Source organism: Eutrema salsugineum, unplaced genomic scaffold (genome assembly GCF_000478725.1).
Source record: "Eutrema salsugineum unplaced genomic scaffold, Eutsalg1_0 scaffold_21, whole genome shotgun sequence".
Lineage (NCBI taxonomy): Eukaryota > Viridiplantae > Streptophyta > Magnoliopsida > Brassicales > Brassicaceae > Eutrema > Eutrema salsugineum.
The window spans coordinates 987881-1008582 of NW_006256821.1; the positions used below are offsets into that span (position 1 = coordinate 987881).

Genomic DNA, 20702 nt, shown 5'->3' on the forward strand with positions numbered 1-20702 from the left:
CTTTTACCGCATGGACTCATCCAGGAAGGATTGGAGCAAGAAACTTGACGATGCTCTGTGGGCTTACAGAACCGCCTACAAAACCCCCATTGGAACCTCACCGTTTAACTTGCTCTATGGGAAGAGCTGTCATCTACCGGTTGAGTTGGAATACAAAGCCTTGTGGGCAGTGAAACTTCTGAACTTTGACATCAAGACCACACAAGAGAAGAGGGTTTTACAGCTTCATGAGCTTGAGGAGATCCAGTTAGATGCTTTCGAGAGCTCTAAAATCTACAAAGAAAGAACCAAGGCGCTCCATGACAAGAAGATACACAAGAGAGAGTTCAAAGAAGGGGACCAAGTTCTGTTGTTTAACTCAAGACTCAAGCTGTTCCCTGGGAAGCTGAGGTCTAGGTGGTCCGGTCCGTTCACGATTCTTGAAGTAAGATCCTATAGAGCCGTGGTTTTGAAAGGAAAAGATGGACAAGGCTTTGTGGTAAACGGCCAGAGGGTAAAGCATTACTTGGCATCAGAAACAAGGGAGGGAGCTACCTCACTTCCTCTACTTGAACCGGAATCAGCCTGAAAAGATATGAGAAGTCAAACTTAGCGACGTTAAACAAAGTGCTCTTGGGAGACACCCCAAGCTTATCCATGTACATATTTCGTTTTTCATCTTCTTTTTCTTTTTATTTGAAGCTTTTTGAAGGGTTTGTTAAGTGTTTCAGGAGTTAGACAGTGAACCTTGAGGGTGAAAGTGAGAGAAAGCTTGAAAAAGACACGGCCTGATGAATTAAGTCAAAGAGCATACATAGCCTCGGTATCGACCCTCGGTATATTCATACCATGGTCATCTTTTACCTAGTGAAAGCTTGAGAACCTCAGCTAGATTCCTCGACTTAATTTCATCATGGTCGTGTCTGAGAAGTGCTATGGTAAAATAACTAAGTGTGGGGGAGGCTCACGGTGTAAACACCTCGGTATAAGTATACCGAGGGGCGATGTTCACTTAAAACGGTCAAAAACCTTGATCCGAAGCCGCGACCAGTTTACACCAAGGCCAGCCTGTTTAAACCCCCAAGCCTCACGTGTTCTTTGCCAAAAACAAGTGACCTCGGCATGATGCCCTCGTGGTGGAGCGTGCCGAGGCACTCGGTTTCAAGAAATGATCAAAAGCAAGAACACATGAAACACTTAGAACGAAGAAGAAGCTTTGCGAGGTCCAAAGAAAAGACGTGAAAGCTATGGGGATTTACTCGTTGGCATGGGCTCAGACAGCTCGGCTTGGTACCCTCGGGGTGGAACAAGTCGAGGCAGCTCAGAGTAACACGAGAAAATTTGGCTTGGTCCGTACAGCCCACGTCATCCCCATACCGCATCCATTTGAAGGGTTGCGCGGCATTTTGAATTTGAACACTCGGTCAAAGTAGTTTTTGGCGCGGTCAACGGCTGGAGCTGGAGCAGAAGGGGGGACCAGTCCCACAACAGTCCAAATGCCAGCTGGAAAGCGCGCTCCAGCCCATACCGACCTCCATACTTCGCCAAAACGCAGAGTTTGCCCTCTAGACTCTTTTCTCTGCATTTCACGAACACAACTCACTCATTTCTCGTTCATTTTGCGTGATTCCAAGCGTTCTAGACTAGTTAGGGTGTTGTCTACTCTGCATAAGCATCTCGTTCAGCTTAAATCTTGCATTCCCAATGGTATTTGCATCTTAAAGAACTCATTTTGTTCCTTCATTCTTTGCGAGCTTAAATATTTGTAAAATGTGGAATCGATTCTTTTAGAGCATATCGGCCTTTGGGAACAATTTTTTAAATTCCACCAGGGTAGACCACACACGAAAAACCGGTCTTTGCATTTAAAATAACTTATTCTTTAATTTTTAAAATTCTTGAGAAAATGCGCTTGGAATCAGTCTTAATGATGATTTGTGTGTTTGAGCTGAAATGTCTAGATAACTTGTCTCTAATCGGTTTTTCCGGCTTGTTCTTACTTTCCTTGTTGTCTGAAAACGCTATGAATATCAGTTCTGCTAGAGAAAAAGTTTTGTACTTGCCAATCTTGAGATACATGTGCTTAACGATATACTTGGCTCTGACGGTTTCTTTGAGAATCTCCCTTGCAGATGACCGGAGACCGAACCGTTCCTACCCACGAGACAAACAGAAGTGCGGGCCAGAAGAGAGTTTTGAAGGGTAAAGCCGTTGCCCTGCCACGTAGTGGAGAGACCAGCAAGAAACCCTCGATGCGACCCGATGACGAGCCAACCCCCAAACGAGCAAGAAATACTGAGCTCACTCTGGCACCAGCTCTCGAGTCAAAGAGGAACGGGAAGAAGGCAGCCGTGGGATCTGATGACGACGAGCCCGGAGCCTTAGTCCCTTATGTAGACAACGGTGACAAAAAGTCCAAGAAAGAACCAAAGGCCGAGCCCGAGGATGAGCACTTCCCAACCACTGAGGAATACTTGGACCACTTTAACTCAATCAGAGTGGCTCAAGGTCGATTCCCTGACTTGGAGTTGCTGAAGAAACTCGAGATACTTGATGACGTGACCCTCATTTTTGAGAATATGGGCTTGGCAAAGTTCTTTGAGATGAGCGATGTTGCCTATGAAGGGATTACACAGCAGTTTCTTGCAACCTTGGAGGTCATCATCTACCCCAAGAGAGATCCAAAGCGTTTACATGGCAAAGGATTCGGCCACATTGAGTTTGAAATGGATAACGTGCACTACAAGGTCAGTTTCAAGGAGCTTGATGAAATCTTTGGGTTTGAAAGGAATGGAAGCTCGCTTGACAAGTTTGTGTACCCTCGTGATGAGTTGGCCGCCTTGTGGGAAACGATATCTTTTGGACCCTACCTCGGAGGCAAGAGAAAGACAAGCTGCATAAGGAACCCTGCGATCAGATACACAAACCGCGTCCTAGCATCAACATTCTTCTCGACCTTTAACCCTGGTGTTATTCACACGGCCGAGCTTGAACTATTGGGACTCGGACTGAAGCCGTTCATCACTCAAATGAAGAACAAGAAAGAGTTCCAAGGGCCGCTGCATGTACCATCATTGGGTGCATTCTTTGCCATTCAAATGCTCACTTATCGGCACAATGTATGGTGCGACCGCAAGAAGCGAGGAGCAAGAAGACTTCAGAACGGTTGGATAGTCACCAAGATCCTGAGGGCTCAAGGGTTTATATTCCCTGATTCACCGAAGAAGCCGAATCTCATTGATGAGTTATATCTAAGCAAAAGTGGTTTCTTCGGAGGCAAGTCAGGGGACAAATGGGTTTACAACTTCACCCTACTGCATAGAGACGGCACGCAGGTTCTACTGCCTAACCGAAGCCTCACCATGCTCGACAAGCAGTGTAACGTCTCATTCTACGTTCTCAAAGACCAGTTGTATAACCCAGCTCTCGACCCACCAACACGCAAATGCACCAAGGCAGCACCCAGCAAACCCGAGAACACTAATGGCCCGGAAGATTGTGATAACGAGGAGCAGAGACACTATGAGAGAAGGATCGGAGCAGGCCGCTATCACTTTGATCCGCAAGTGTGGGGTGAGCCTGAATACCACACCAAGAAGCTGTATTCGCGAGTGAACACCCTCCAAAAGTGGTGTAAGTGGCAAGACAAAACCATCCACGCATTGGTGGATTGTGTGAGGCATTTGAAGAAGAAGGTAAAGCAGCTCACGAGGCCATCCTCACTGGATAAGAACTCAGCGACCTCAACCGCACCGATTACAGAAGAAGGAGTTGGAGAAAGCTCAAACGCGAGGAACCCGGAGTTTCCACCAGGCAAAGAAGACTGGATCGATCCAGCCACGGCTTTCCTGCCTGAACCCTCAGAAATCAGCCCACCACGTCAGCCCACTCCATCCTGCTCAACCTCGAATCCCTCGCACTACTTGGGATCCGACCTCTCCGACTAAGGTATCGACTTCAAACCTTGTACATATGCATCTTGTATATATCATCTTGCATTCGTTCAGTTTGTCTTTTCACTTCTCTCACACGCTTTTATAACACAAGGGACTGTGTTATCTAAGTGTGGGGGAGGAGCTTTGTGTTTTCTGATCTTGTTTTCTTTGTTCTTATTTGACTTTTGCATTCTTGAGTCTCATTTAACTTAATACATGTGATAAATTACATCATTCTAGTTGCATCATGTAGGATTGCATCAGTGCAAGGAGCAATGATAGATTTTTTCCTAGAGAGTAAATCACTTGAGAACTTGAACTAAATATGCTTGTGAAACTCATTCTGTGCTTGTAAAGCTTGAAACGATTTGAATCTGAAAAGCAAGTGTGAATTACACTCCACTCTAGCTAAGTGATAACCCTGAACTTGAAATGAAAATATCCTTTGATGCATTGCTTAAATAGGCTTGTGGATACCGATATACATACTTGAGCTAGAATCGTTGTTTTTACCACCCTCCTTCCTTAGCTCAAGTAGCTGAATCCGCATCATGGATCAGTTCCCTCACCTTGAACCCATCTTTCTTTCGAGCCAATGTTTGTGTGAGAATTGTAAGGCCACCTTGGACTGAACTTAGCAGAAAGTGTTAGGTTTAGAGCGACAAGGGTTTGGCTCATTAAGTGGTATGTTCCAACATCAAGGAACCAAGAGTATTGGTGAGAAATAAGTGTGGGGGAAAAGACTTGTTGGTGAGTGGAAAAAGGTGAGCTGAGTGGAAAAGTGAGAGTGGAAATAGCCAGGGGAATGAATGAAAATGAGTTAAGTCTTGGATGTGAAAAGATAAGCTCTGAAATGAAAAGAAGCCAAAGGCTCAAGTGCTCTGAAATGAAAATGAAAGAGGCTATACGTTATGAAAGAAAAGAGCTGTGTGAATAAGTGAAAACCAAGGCTTGAAAATAAAAGAAAAAGGCGAGTCCTCTAGTGAAAAAAAAACGATTGTGAAGAGTGAGGATTCTGAGAGAGTGAGTGATATATTCATAAATTGCATCATTTAATGTACATATTCTAGTCCAAATTATGTCTCATTTGCATACATTTTAGGTCTTTAGGCATTGTTTTAGGACTTAGGAGATTGCATTAGGTCCAAGAGAGTTTTGCATGGTTTAGAGTGTTAAACAGGTGCTTTTGGAGCTTATTTGGAGTGGAGGATGTGATTCAGATGAAGAAATGGAGTTGAAATGATCAAAAATGGTGAAAACGAGCAATTTTGGGTTTCTAGGCAAAATGATGTACTGATGGCCGAAGATTCTCGGCCAAAATCCTTCCCGCGGGTAGCTTTCTCGGCCAAAAACACGTACCGCGGTCAAGTCTCTCGGCCAAAAATCCCGGGTGCAGATACATTTCCGAAATCGCGTCACCGGAAGCTCTTGCCGGCCGATTCAGCTTATAGGATCTGCAGAAAAGTTGGAGATAATTGACTCAAGAACCCATGACAGGTTGAATCAGGGCATTTGGAGCACTGAGCTGAACGATACGGTCACCGGAAGACAGACCTCTCTCGCATCCATTCCGGAGCAATCCGATACTCCTGAATGATCGCCTGTCCGGGGAACCTTCCGTTCCGATTCAGCTGTCGGAGGCTTCATCAAGATTGGAGTAGATTAGATCACGGTTTTAGAACAAGTAGAATCATGGAATTCGGACGCGTGAGCAGAAAGTTAAGCTCGTCGGAAGAAACTCCTGTCTCGCTGCCGTTTTGGACCAAGCCGATGAGCTCCGAAGAACGCGAAGGACGGTGCACTTCCAGACCGATTCGGTTTCCGGGGCCTTGATGAGAACCAGAGATATTTGAGTCCTCTTTCCAGAACGTCCAAGATCATTCAATTCGGATCTATGATGAGGAAGATACGGTCTCCGGAATGGACACATGTCTAGACGCCTGTCTCTGATCGTATAAATGCACTGCGAAGATGAGCCCTCCAGGAAGCCTTCCACTTCCCAAGCACCGAATCTTCCTTCACCAAAGTTGTAGATATATGAGTGCTATCGCCTCTGCAACCGGAATCACTCAATTCGGACAAGTATCTTATGAGTTACACTCTCCGGAATGCGAAGTGGTCTAGACAGCCCTGAATGATGCGAGCTAAGTGAAACATGACACGGTTTGAATGCCACGGTCTGGGACTTGACCGTGGCAACTTTTACACACCTTCGGAGATTGACACGATCTTCATGCCACGGTATACACTTGACCGTGGCAAACAAACACTTGGCTGGGTGGAACTTTACAAGCATTCGGGTTTTGACACGGTTTGAATGCCACGGTCTAGGACTTGACCATGGCAACTTTTACACACCTTCGGCTTTTGACACGACCACTTGCCACGGGGCTTGAGCAAGAGCTACTAGACCGTGGCAATCCAAGAAGTTCATCACCCAAACCCAGAAAAGAAGAGACACGGCCACTAGACATGGTGTAAATCAAGCCATGGCAACCTTGATCATGAAGAATCTGTCCAAGAACTTTGACACTATCAGTTTGCCACGGTTAGTTTGCCACGGTCTGTCCAAGCATCATCTGACCGTGGCAAACCACACCACTATCCATCAAAGCCGGGTCAGGACCCAGTTTGTCCTGGGCTGACCCGGTCCGCAAGAGACACTATATATGCTTTTTAGGGTTTTTTCCAATACTTAAGCTTTGTTTTCTCTTGTTTCTCTTTCCCCTTTTGTTAAAAAAACGAGTTTGTTAAGAGATATCTCAAGGATTTAATCAATCTAAGTCTGTTTCTTATCATCTCATCTTCTTATCTTTGCTTCTAATCATGATTAACATCACCCCTTGCAAAAGAAATGGTGTGTTCATCATGATTAGTGAGTAGTCTTCTTTTAAGCTTCTAGGTGTGTAGATTAGGGTGCTTAGATTTTTGATTTGTGATGTTTAGGGTCTAGATTCTCATTTCATTTCCTTAGTTAGCTGCTCTTAATGCTAGATCTCTCATTATAAGCTTGATCTAGAACTTAGGCATTTCTCCACCCACAAGGTGTTTGATGAAATGTCTGAATGAGCTAACTTAAGGGTTTATGCCTTTTTCATCATGAGAATGATTTGTTAAATGCATGAATGACATATTAGAACTGTTTCTTAATGCTCATTGATTCATATTTCACAAATGATGATTTGGTTTGAAAGTGGATTAGTGTATAGATTAATGCCTTCATGAGAGGATTAGTCTAGATTAGAGTTCTAAGTTGAAATGTTTGAGATCATGTGATTGCTTGCTATGTCTTTCTGTATAAGATTCAGTCTTTCTTAGCTCTTATTTTGATGCACAAAGAGGCTTTCTGGTCATTTTAGACTTGGAACCTTATGCTTGTTGATTGTTTATTCATCTAATGGGAATTAGTCTTGAATTGGTAATTAACAAAGAGATTTTTGTCATGAGAATGAATTAATCTGATTTGGAAGTCTAGACTAAAGAATTGCAAGTGTTGCATTGTTTGCTTAGCATCATGAATTCACATTTAAGGCACCCTGATCAATGATCACATCTAGAGGTTTAGCTTTCTCTTTATTTGAATTTGAGTGTTTGTTTAGTTTATCTTGCTTTTTTAATTCTTAATTACTGTTTGTTCTTGTTTGCTTTATCTTTTTAGATCACCTTGTTACCAACTCATCTGCTTATTAGACTTGAATTAAGATAGATCCTCATAGTCTTAGTGTCTAGAATCTCTCCATTTGGATTGATACCTCAAGTGCTACAATGACATGAGTAGTTGAGGAATTGATCAAGGATTGAAAAATTCCTACTATCAATTTGGCGCCGTTGCCAATTGGAGATTCATTCTAGCATTAGGACTTTGGATCTTCTTGAGATCAAGTCATTTTCTTTTGTTTTACTGATTACCTTTCAAGTGTTGTCTTTTTTTTCAGGTGTATGAACACCAGAAGTGAAGAAAGAAGACAACGAGAAAGAGCTGAGCACATTGAGAGGTTGGATATGGATCAAGGGCAACAGGCTCATGGTGGTAATGGAAACCACCAGAATCAGCAAGACCCACCACCTCCACGTCCAAGACAAGTTGTGGGAGCTACTGATGAGGCCAATGCTCAAGGTCAAAGACATGGGATTCAAGCTCCAACACCTGAAAACGATTTTGAGATCAAGTTTGGCTTGATCAACATGGTGCAATCAAACAGGTTCCATGGCTTGGCAGTAGAAGACCCACTAGATCACATTGACAACTTTGATAGAGTTTGTGATCTAACTAAGATGAATGGAGTGAGTGAGGACAGTTTCAAGTTGAGGCTGTTCCCTTTTTCTCTAGGAGACAAAGCTCATCAGTGGGAAAAGTCTCTACCTCAAGGATCAGTCACAACATGGGAGCAATGCAAAAGAGCATTTCTAACCAAGTTCTTCTCTTCATCAAGAACAGCAAGGTTAAGAAATGAAATCTCAAGTTTCATTCAGAAGAACCATGAATCATTTTGTGAGGCTTGGGAAAGATTTAGAGGGTATACCATGCAATGCCCTCACCATGGATTCTCAGATTGTCAGCTGCTAAGTACCTTCTACAGAGGTGCTTTACCAAAGGTCAGAATCCTCTTGGACACAGCTTCAAATGGTAATTTTATGACCAAGGAAGTCAATGACGCCATGACCCTAGTGGAGAATGTAGCTCAAAGTGATGAGCTTTATGGATCAGACTTTGAAAGGAATTCAAGAGGAGCTGTGAGTGCTGAAGAGGAAAGGACAAGGAAAGACATCAAGTCTCTCAATGAGAAGCTAGACACACTTCTCTTAGCTTCTCATCAGTCAGCCAACTTTGTTAGAGATGTGAATCATGTGTTTCAAGACACATTTCAAAGGGAAGACATCACAGCTGAGGTGAACTTTGTAGGTGGCCAACAAGGTTACCAAAAGGGCTTTACCTACTACAAGAATCCCCCAAACCAGAACTTCTATCCTCAAAACACTCAACAACAAGGTTTTTTATCTCCCCAACAACAAAGTCTCCAACAGAACTCAGAGAATAAGGATCAAGAAGTGCAGAACCTGCTCCAGCAAATCCTCCAAGGTCAAGCAAATGGTGCCATGGACTTCAACAAGAAAATGGCAGAGATTAACAACAAGGTGGATTGCACTTATTCTGATCTTCTAACTCAACTTTCCACCTTTGCTTCCAAAGTCAAGACTCTAGAGAACAACAAGGGCCACTGCAGTTCTCAAGCTCAAAGATCTTTACCAGGGACATCAGTTGCACATCAAACAGAATACTGCAATGTCATCCTCTCAAATGCTGAGAATCATGCTGCTGTCCAAGAAATTGAGGATCTTCTCCATGGCAATGTCTCAAGTGAAAAATTCATGACAAAAGATGATGAGGACGCCATCATAGATGAGTTTGACTTCCTGTTCTGTGATCTCAATGAGGACATTGAGAAAGATGGTGGGGAGGCAGCTTCTTTTTATATGAGAAAGAATGATTCTGAGATTACTGAAAGAAAGGATCAGAGAATGGTTCAAGGAAGGATATCTGATGGAGTCTCTAGCACTGGTTCAACAAGGGCGAAACCCAAATCAATTACCAAGCTAGGTAATCCAGGAAAGTTTTCCATCTCATGCTCTCTTGGAAATTTGAAAGTGGACAATGCTTTGTGTGATTCTGGATCAAGCATCAGTGTAATGTCTTTAGACATGGTGGAGAGACTAGGGATCAAGAGTCTTAAGCATCACCCCATGTCAATTACCTTTGGAGATTCATCCTCAAAGAAGCCATATGGAATCCTTGAAGACTACCCATTGAAAATTGGTGAATGCACAGTTCCAACAGATTTTGTAGTTATGAAGATGAAGAAGACAAAAGAGCTACCTCTTTTGCTTGGAACTCCATTTCTGAACACCACAGGAGCAAGGATGGACTTTGATACTCAAAGAGTGGTGCTTTGCTAAGGTAGATGATGAAGTATCTTATCCTCTTAAGTCTCCTCTTGCTGGGTTTTGTGGAGTTATATCTGATGATTCTGATGAGTTGAAGCACTATGAGATGAAGTATGTGGGGAGTATTGGAACTATAGAAGAAGCTCAACCCCTTGCATCTGTTGAGAAGAAGAAAGAATCCTTAGTAAGACCTGATCTTGAGTTTGAAGGAGATTTCTTTAGTGATGATGAAGCTTGCTTGGAATCTTTTTCTCCTACACTAAGTGGGAAGGAGGTCAGCAACAACAAAAGCAATGGTTCAGGGTCTCAAGACAAGAACCCAACAAGCACCAAATCATTCACTCTTGGGTCCTCTTCTCAGGTGATAAAGCTCACTCCATGGAAGTTTGATGGTGGAGCTGTGGAATACAAGGTTAAAGGCATTGGAGGATCAAAACCTTTTGCAAAAGTCAGGGCAATCCTCACACAAGAGCTCATAGACAAAGGATCTGATGGTGTCCAAGAGCTGATGAACAAGGACCTAATGCTTGAATTCATGGACAAGACAAGGAGCATCAAAGCTCCTCCTCTCACTCACTAAGAAAAGAGTATGAAAAGTCAAACTTAGTGACTTAAAACAAAGTGCTCTTGGGAGACACCCCAAACTTATCCTTTGTAAATATTCTTTTTAATGCTTTCTCTTGGTGTTTTTAGGATGTTTTGATGTGTCTTGTGGAGTGTGTTCAGGTTACACATGACCTGGTGTTCTTTAGCCTCCTGAGATTCACAATTCCACTACTCCTTTCCATCACAAACAAATCTGGTAACACTCCAAACTCCTTGTACATATGCATCTAGTTCTTTATTTCTCATTTTGCATCTTTCTTGCTTTTGCCTTTCACTCCTCTCTTATGCTTTTATAACACAAGGGACTGTGTTATTTAAGTGTGGGGGAGGGGTTTTGTGTTTACTAATCATGTTTATTCTGCTCTTATTTTGCTTTTCACTTTGAGTCTCATTTTGCATTCATCTAAGTGCATATAAAAAACCAAAAAAATGGAAAAATCTGAAAAAATTTCACAAAAAAATGTTCATTCTAGTTGCATTTCACATTTTTAAGATTGAGTCTAGTTGCATCATATAGGTTTCATTGTGCATGGGAGTAATGATAGGTTCTTTCCTTGAGAGTACATCACTTTGAGAATTTGGATTAAATATGCTTGTGAAATGACTTTTGTGCTTGCAAGGCTTGAAATGGTTTGAATCTGAGAAGCAAGTTTGAATTGAACTCAACTCTAATAAGTGAAAACCTTGAACTTGACTTGAAATTATCTTGTGATGCATTGTTTGAATAAGCTTGTGGATACCTATATACATATTTGAGCTAGAATCCTGTTTTTACCACCCTCTTCCTTAGCTCAAATAGCTTAGTCCACATCTGGATCAGTTTTCCTCACCTTGAACCCATCCTTCCTTCAAGCCAAATGTTTGTGTGTGATTGAAAGGCCACCTTGGATCAAACTTAGCAGAAAGTGTTAGGTTTAGAGCGACAAGGGCAAGTCTCATTGAGTGTTAAGTTCCATCATCAAGGAGCTGAGAGATTTGGCAAGAACTAAGTGTGGGGAGATACTTGTTGGTGAGTGGAAAAAGGAGAGATGAGTGGAAAAAGGAGAGTGGTGAGAACTAGGGGATAGAAAAAAAAAAGAAAAGAAATCAGTCTTGGAGTTTTGAGTCAAAGAAAGGGAGCTCTAGTGTTTTGAAAAGAAAGAGTCTAGCCTCTAAGTGAAAGGAAAAGAAAAGAAGCCAAAGAGCTCAAATGTTTTAAAAAGAAAGAAAAAGAGGCTAGAAGTTACAAAAGAAAGTGAAAAACAGCTATGTAAAGTTTGAACTCGAAGACTTGAGTGTGAAAATGAAAAGTGAGTCCCCTAGTGAGAGGAAAATGAGTGTGGAAAGTGAGGTTCTTGAGAGGTTGAGCAAGTGAGAAAGTTTTGAGTAGAGTGTGGGGTGGGATGAGTCCTTGCCCTTGTATGCATAGGTTGCTTTTTACCTTTAGCATTCTGCCAAAGTTTGATCATTCATAGAGAGATCCCCTTGCTGCATTGAACCCACTTAGGCGCTGATGAGACCATTTTAGTCTCATTACCTCACCCTAGCCAAACTTTGCTTGTTTGAACACTGCATCATTTGATCCACTTGGTAAAGAGCTTAATGAATGTCAAAGAGTTGAGGAATAAGAGAACTTGTGGAGATTACTGTTGAGTTGATACATCAGAGTATGGTCTTGCATTGAATATTGAGCATGAACCTTGAATTCTCTTAGTGGTCACTTTTCTCTTTCAAAGGAAAAATGAGCTCCCAATGCATTCAACCTTTTCCTCTCATTTGTTCCTTTTTTGCTTGAAGACAAGCAAATGATAAGTGTGGGGGAGTTGATATATTCATAAATTGCATCATTTAATGTACATATTGTAGTCCAAATTATGTCTCATTTGCATACATTTTAGGTCTTTAGGCATTGTTTTAGGACTTAGGAGATTGCATTAGGTCCAAGAGAGTTTTGCATGGTTTAGAGTGTTAAACAGGTGCTTTTGGAGCTTATTTGGAGTGGAGGATGTGATTCAGATGAAGAAATGGAGTTGAAATGATCAAAAATGGTGAAAAGGAGCAATTTTGGGTTTCTAGGCAAAATGATGTACTGATGGCCGAAGATTCTCGGCCAAAATCCTTCCCGCGGGTAGCTTTCTCGGCCAAAAACACGTACCACGGTCAAGTCTCTCGGCCAAAAATCCCGGGTGCAGATACATTTCCGAAATCGCGTCACCGGAAGCTCTTGCCGGCCGATTCAGCTTATAGGATCTTCAGCAAAGTTGGAGATAATTGACTCAAGAACCCATGACAGGTTGAATCAGGGCATTTGGAGCACTGAGCTGAACGATACGGTCACCGGAAGACAGACCTCTCTCGCATCCATTCCGGAGCAATCCGATACTCCTGAATGATCGCCTGTCCGGGGAACCTTCCGGTCCGATTCAGCTGTCGGAGGCTTCATCAAGGTTGGAGTAGATTAGATCACGGTTTCAGAACAAGTAGAATCATGGAATTCGGACGCGTGAGCAGAAAGTTAAGCTCGTCGGAAGAAACTCCTGTCTCGCTGCCGTTTTGGACCAAGCCGATGAGCTCCGAAGAACGCGAAGGACGGTGCACTTCCAGACCGATTCGGTTTCCGGGGCCTTGATGAGAACCAGAGATATTTGAGTGCTCTTTCCAGAACGTCCAAGATCATTCAATTCGGATCAATGATGAGGAAGATACGGTCTCCGGAATTGACACATGTCTAGACGCCTGTCTCTGATCGTGTAAATGCACTGCGAAGATGAGCCCTCCAGGAAGCCTTCCACTTCCCAAGCACCGAAGCTTCCTTCACCAAAGTTGTATATATATGAGTCCTATCGCCTCTGAAACCGGAATCACTCAATTCGGACAAGTATCTTATGAGTTACACTCTCCGGAATGCGGAGTGGTCCGGACAGCCCTGAATGATGCGAGCTAAGTGACATGACAAGGTTTGAATGCCACGGTCTGGGACTTGACCGTGGCAACTTTTACACACCTTCGGCGATTGACACGATCTTCATGCCACGGTCTACACTTGACCGTGGCAAACAAACACTTGGCTGGGTGGAACTTTACAAGCATTCGGGTTTTGACACGGTTTGAATGCCACGGTCTAGGACTTGACCATGGCAACTTTTACATACCTTCGGCTTTTGACACGACCACTTGCCACGGGGCTTGACCAAGAGCTACTAGACCGTGGCAATCCAAGAAGTTCATCACCCAAACCCAGAAAAGAAGAGACACGGCCACTAGACATGGTGTAAATCAAGCCATGGCAACCTTGATCATGAAGAATCTGTCCAAGAACTTTGACACTATCAGTTTGCCACGGTCAGTTTGCCACGGTCTGTCCAAGCATCATCTGACCGTGGCAAACCACACCACTATCCATCAAAGCCGGGTCAGGACCCAGTTTGTCCTGGGCTGACCTGGTCCGCAAGAGACACTATATATGCTTTTTAGGGTTTTTTCCAAGACTTAAGCTTTGTTTTCTCTTGTTTCTCTTTCCCCTTTTGTTAAAAAAACGCGTTTGTTAAGAGATATCTCAAGGATTTAATCAATCTAAGTCTGTTTCTTATCATCTCATCTTCTTATCTTTGCTTCTAATCATGATTAACATCACCCCTTGCAAAACAAATGGTGTGTTCATCATGATTAGTGAGTAGTCTTCTTTTAAGCTTCTAGGTGTGTAGATTAGGGTGCTTAGATGTTTGATTTGTGATGTTTAGGGTCTAGATTCTCATTTCATTTCCTTAGTTAGCTGCTCTTAATGCTAGATCTCTCATTATAAGCTTGATCTAGAACTTAGGCATTTCTCCACCCACAAGGTGTTTGATGAAATGTCTGAATGAGCTAACTTAAGGGTTTATGCCTTTTTCATCATGGGAATGATTTGTTAAATGCATGAATGACATATTAGAACTGTTTCTTAATGCTCATTGATTCATATTTCACAAATGATGATTTGGTTTGAAAGTGGATTAGTGTAGAGATTAATGCCTTCATGAGAGGATTAGTCTAGATTAGAGTTCTAAGTTGAAATGTTTGAGATCATGTGATTGCTTGCTATGTCTTTCTGTATAAGATTCAGTCTTTCTTAGCTCTTATTTTGATGCACAAAGAGGCTGTCTGGTCATTTTAGACTTGGAACCTTATGCTTGTTGATTGTTTATTCATCTAATGGGAATTAGTCTTGAATTGGTAATTAACAAAGGGATTTTTGTCATGAGAATGAATTAATCTGATTTGGAAGTCTAGACTAAAGAATTGCAAGTGTTGCATTGTTTGCTTAGCATCATGAATTCACATTTAAAGCACCCTGATCAATGATCACATCTAGAGGTTTAGCTTTCTCTTTATTTGAATTTGAGTGTTTGTTTAGTTTATCTTGCTTTTTTAATTCTTAATTACTGTTTGTTCTTGTTTGCTTTATCTTTTTAGATCACCTTGTTACCAACTCATCTGCTTATTAGACTTGAATTAAGATAGATCCTCATAGTCTTAGTGTCTAGAATCTCTCCATTTGGATTGATACCTCAAGTGCTACAATGACATGAGTAGTTGAGGAATTGATCAAGGATTGAAAAATTACTACTATCAGTGAGCAATTGAGAAACGCTTTGAGTGGAGTGTGGGGTGTGATGAGTCTTGCCCTTGTATGCATCGGTTGCTTTTTACCTTTAGCATTCTGCCAAAGTTCGGTCGTTCATAGAGAGATCCTTGTTGCATTGCACCCGCTTGAATATTGATGAGATCATTTTTATCTCATGACCTTACCCTAGCCAAGCCAGCCTATTTGAGCATTGCATCATTTGATTCACCGGTTACGAACTTAATGAATGTGAAAGAGTTGAATGTGATAATGACTTGTGGAGATTCCGTGTTTTAGTTGGAAAATATCCGAGTATAGCTTTGCATTGCATATTTGAGCATGAATCCGAGTTCTCTTGTGGTCACTTCTCTCTAAAAAGGAAATATGAGCTCCATCTGCATTACAACCTCTCTCTCTCATTTGTTCTTTTTGCTTGAGGACAAGCAAAGGACAAGTGTAAGGGAGTTGATATGTCTATATTTTACATCATTTGGATTGCATTATAGAGTCCTCATCATGTGTTTTCTCATGTAAATTGAGTCTTTAGGCGTTAAAATAGGACTTAGGGCTTGCATTAGGTCCCAAAGAGTTTTGCATGTTTTGAAGTCTTTATCAGGAGCTTTGGAGACCAATTGGAGCCTAAGAAGAGGAACAGAAAAGAAAACGGTGAAGAAAAGGGTCAAAAATGGTGAAAACCGCTTGGAGGAATTTCTCGGCCAAATCTCGTACCGGCTGGTCGGAAACCTCGGCCAAAATGTTTACCGGACGCTCATTACCGGCCAAAAACCTTACCGATCGGCCAGAATCGAGTATCGAGTGCAAAAATACCACGGGACAAGTTTTTGACCGAGGCAAGAATTTTTACGACCAAAAAGATTACCGCGGTGCACAGCCCTCGACCATTTTTCTTACCGCAGGAAGGTTTTTACGACCAAAAGTTGTCCTTGTCCGCGCAATTCAGAGATCAGCAATCCGGGGAACCTTCCGGTCCGAATCAGTTGGCGGGGTCTTCACCAAAGTGGGAGATAACCAAGCAAAGATTCCAGAACAGTTGGAATCATCCAATTCGGACCAGTGGAGAGAAAGATATGGCTTCCGGAGCATTCACCAGCATTGCGCATACCCGAGAACAGAACGGCGAACTTCAAAGATCATGGCGGACAGAGCCCCTCCAGACCGAACCAGCTTACCCGGTCTTCACCAAAATTCTAGATCCATGGAAGATCTTCTCAGAGCATTTAGAATCGCTCAATTCGGAGCAAAGGTTTAGAAGATAGGGTCTCCGGAGTTCACATCGGTCTAAAAGTCTATTTTCCGGTGATTTCAATGCGGCGCAAAGATGTTAAATCCAGGAAGCCTTCCAATCCCCAAGCTCCGATGGTTTCTTCACCAAAGTTCGAGCTTATTGAGTCATATTGACTGTGGAATTGGTCCCAGAGCAATTGGAGTCGTGTGCTGAAAGTTACTGCTTCCGGAAGGTGACATGGTCGATACAAGCCTAAAAGAGTTGCGATACGCGCTAAGTATTCTCACAAGCCTCGGTATCTTTACCTTGGCGTCACTCAAGTCGAGGCTCATATCTTGGAAGTATTCTGGACTAGACATGCATACGTAAGAACTGAAGCTGGAAACGACTAAGTGTTGAAAGTACACCTCGGTGTAATGACCTCGGCGTGCATGCCGGACTGTGTTCTCCCAAGCACCTCGACATCATGACCCCTCGACATTTTATCCCGAGGTCCCTTGTCACGAACCCAGAATCAAGAACAGAATGGCTCAAGAACATACACGTGAGGATAGATCAAAGACTAGGGTTCATGCATGTTCTTGACGTGTTCTTCACGAGATCTTCATCTGGATCCTGACTCACGTGCACGCCTCGGCATGAAGACCTCGGCTTCACCTTCCGACACACCGTGGCACTCACCCATCAACCCAAGAAGGCGGTTCAGTACCCGGTTTGTTCCGGGCTGACCCGCGACACTTTCCCTTTGCTATAAATACATTTTGAGACTAAAAACCTAGTTATCTTATCTCTTATCTGTTTTTAGCTCTAAGAACTTGCCTCTTTTGTGAAACTTGATTAATCTAATCCGATATCTCGATTTTGCATCGGAATCTTGTTCTTTCTATATTTCTTTTATCATCCAACATCAAACTCCTTATCATGACTAGCTACACGTCTTGCAAAGGACTTAGTGAGCTTGTTATGATCAGTGAGGAGTCGTTTAAGCGGCTTTAGATAGGTAGATTAGGGTGCTTTCAAGGTGGATTAATGGGTTTAGGTGTCTAGTCTTGCATGTTTCATTCCTTAACCGACGAGATCTCTAAGCTGGATCCAAGCACATCACTTGAGGTTAAGATCTGAGACATATCTCGCATCAGAAGTGTTTGTAGAAATGTCTGAACCACTCGGTTAAGGGTTTAAGAGTCTTTCATCGCGAGAGTGATAGTTTGTTCTCTTAAACGACGTTTTTGAACCGATTCTTATTGCTGACTGATTCGTGCTTCTCAAAAGGGATTTTGGTATGAAAGAGGATCAGTTTAGACGTTTAATACTTTCATGAGAAGATTAACGTGCCTTGAGTTCAAAGTCAAATGAAATCGCTTGATAAAATGATTCATTAGCCCCTTAGTCTAACTTGGAAGCACCCGAGTCAAATATCCTGTCTAAAGCTTCTGCCTTTATCATTCTTTACCATCATCTGAATCACCTGTTTGTTATTTGCATCTTGATTAGTTTAAATCTCTGCTTTTATTTAACTTTATTGCTCATTTGCCTGTTAATCATCGTCACCAAACTTTTATCATCTTGTCTTGACTTAAGTGAACAAATGACATAGGCTAGTGTCTCGTTTACAAGCTTGGTTTGACACCCCTTATACTACTTTGACAAGGGGATTGATAACCCTTCTAAGAGCCTGAAAACTCTTAGTTATCAGATTCGGCTCAAAAGCTCATGGAATCCTCATCGAACATATAAATCCCCATCGAAAATCCCTTAAATCCCAACAATAAAACTACTCAGACATGATGAACGAAATCAAAAACATAGTATTAAAAAGTAGAATTGAAAAAGAAAGAAAGGATTCAAGAGACAAATCTCTCTCTCTCTAAAAGCTAAAACAATAAGAAAAATATGATGTAATGATTCGGTTCTCCCTTTTAGGGTTCCTAAAACATGTATTTATAGTGCTCAAGACATCCCTGGACGTCACTTAGGGTTTCTCCAAATGAGGGAATCATTGTGGGCTTCAGAAAAGGGCCTTCGGGCTCGGAGTTGGCTGGCCGCGGTCGGGATGCCTGTGACTGCGGGGAATGGCTTGCTGGCCGCGGTCGCGGTGCTTCTGACCGCGGGAAATTGCTTGTTGGCCGCGGGTGGAAACGCTTGCCGACTGGTTTACGGGACATCTTGCTCTTTGCATATCTTTTGATTGAACCGTTGGATTGCCAAGATGTAAAGTGTGCTGGAAAGCAATTAAAAACATAGAAAAGTATTTCAAAACGATCCATAAAAGTGGTCAAAATACGGTGTTATCAATTTAAGCCTTTGACCGAAACGGTGAATTAAGCAGATCGAAGACTTAAAGAGAAAAGAAAGAACATATAGACAGAAAAGAATTTGGATCGTTTTTTCAACTTTTAAACTTCCTTTTTTTTTCAACTTTTGATCTTTCTTTCTTCTTGTTTTTTTTTAAAAAAAAATGATTTACAAGAGACAGATGAGAAAAGATTGAATTTGAAAAGACAAAGAAAGATATTACCGAATTTCTACAAGTGCGTGGCACTGATACCACTTGATAAGATCTGCCCAAGAATTGTCACACACTTGGTTCGGTGAGGTTGATAAATCCTTGATTCCAAATCGATTCAGAGGGAAAGATGCTAAGGCGTGAGTAAAGCCCGAATATCCCTAGGCCCTAACCCAAAGAATAGAATGAAAACGAGGGGGTGGAAACAAAGAAGGACAAGGGTCGCGATATCAGATGTTAGGGTGTGAGACAAGTCTCGAAATTCCCTAAGCCTCAGATATGACTACGATCTCTCTCACTCTCTTTCGGTGAAGGCTGCGTCAAGTAGAGTGAAAGCTACTTGATAAACCAAAACGATTAAATGGCTAACCACCAAGTATCGAAAGTTCAAGAAGAACAAAGGAGAAACTCAAAGATAATTTTATAAAAGAGAAAATGTGATGATCCGATTCGGAGTACCAAGAAGCCTTTATATAGAGGCGTAGAGGACCATCGGTCATACATAGGAAATAAAAAGGAAAATAAATGAAGTCAAAGAAAACGTTGAAAAATGATCAAACTCCCTCGGATGACCCTTCACATACTTTGCCGAGAAACTCTTGATCTTCCAAAGAGCGTACCAAGCCGCAAACGAACTAAGGTCGTGAGATGGGTGATGCCTTAACCTCGTTAAAACCCCATTCGGTAAACCCAGTGGGACAAACCCGAATGTAGGAAAAAGAGTATCAAGACAGCACCCCAACCAAGTTATTTCCAACCTGAGAACATGATTACGGTCACAGATTTGTGATTTGGCTCCGGTGTTGGGTCTGTTGTTTGGCTCCTAAGACCGTTAAGCACACGCTGGATCGCTCCCGTAAGCATTCGGGTACGTGATCTGGTCATAGGCCCGACTGGTACGACCAGTACATCATCTGGGTTGTTGGCTCGGTCTTGTTCCTCGATCCAGCTTTCGTCCTGAACCTCGACTCGCAGTACGACCGTTGCTCCCGATGGTTCCATGATTCTATTACTATATATGTTTTTTTAGGGCTTTTTCCAAGACTAAAGCTTTATTCTCCTTAATTTCTTTGCCTCTTTTGTGAAAAAAATTTTTTAGAAGAGAAATATAAATTTTTAAGAGTTTTAGTCTAGAGATTCAAAGATCCTTTGTGTGTTTAAATCTGCAATCCTTCTTAACTATCATCTCTATCATCATTTTCATCCATTAATCATGTTAATCTACTGTACTTGCAAAGGTTTAAGAGAGATTAGTATGATTAGTGAGTAGTCTCCTTAATGAGGTTCTAGATGTGTAGGTTAGGGTGCTAAAGTGGTAGATTAAAGTGCTTAGGGCTAGATTCATTGATTCATCTCTCTAAATACTTGTTCTCTAAGCTAGATCCTTGAACATCACTTGTGATCTAGAATCTGGGTTTTTCATGCACCACAAGTGTTTGATGAAATTCCTGAAAGAGCTATGTTAGAGGTTTATGCATTAACCACATGATGATGTTTTGTTATTTGCATAATGATCAGTTAGAATTGATTCTTAATGCTGTCTTGTGGTTTGATCTCCAATGATGATTGGGTATGTGAAATAACTTGATTTGTGTCTTGATGCTTGGGAAAGATTAAGGCTTGATTAAAGTTCTAAATCATTTGAATCATGTTTCATCATTGTCATTAGCATTTCTAGTTTAGCACCAAAGCACCCTAGCCAACTATCATGTCTAGAATCTCATGCTTCCATCAATTCATATCCATATCATTTGTCATTTGCTACTTGTTTTGATCATTTGCCTAGTCATTAATCTGGTTTAAATCTTCAGTAGTCATTAGTCTAATCAAAACCTCACTTGTTTACTTGAATTAAGAAACAGCTTATATAGTCTAGTGTATAGCTTCCACATCCTTGGATTGACA

General features: G+C 42.0%; 1 non-coding gene across 1 annotated transcript; it reads right to left on the reverse strand.

Moving 5' to 3' along the window:
- Window positions 1-8354: 8354 nt before the first annotated feature.
- Window positions 8355-8461, reverse strand: LOC112086285. Its single transcript, XR_002899407.1, has one exon. It is a non-coding gene; the product is annotated as a small nucleolar RNA R71 (small nucleolar RNA).
- Between the last annotated feature and the right edge of the window lie 12241 nt (window positions 8462-20702).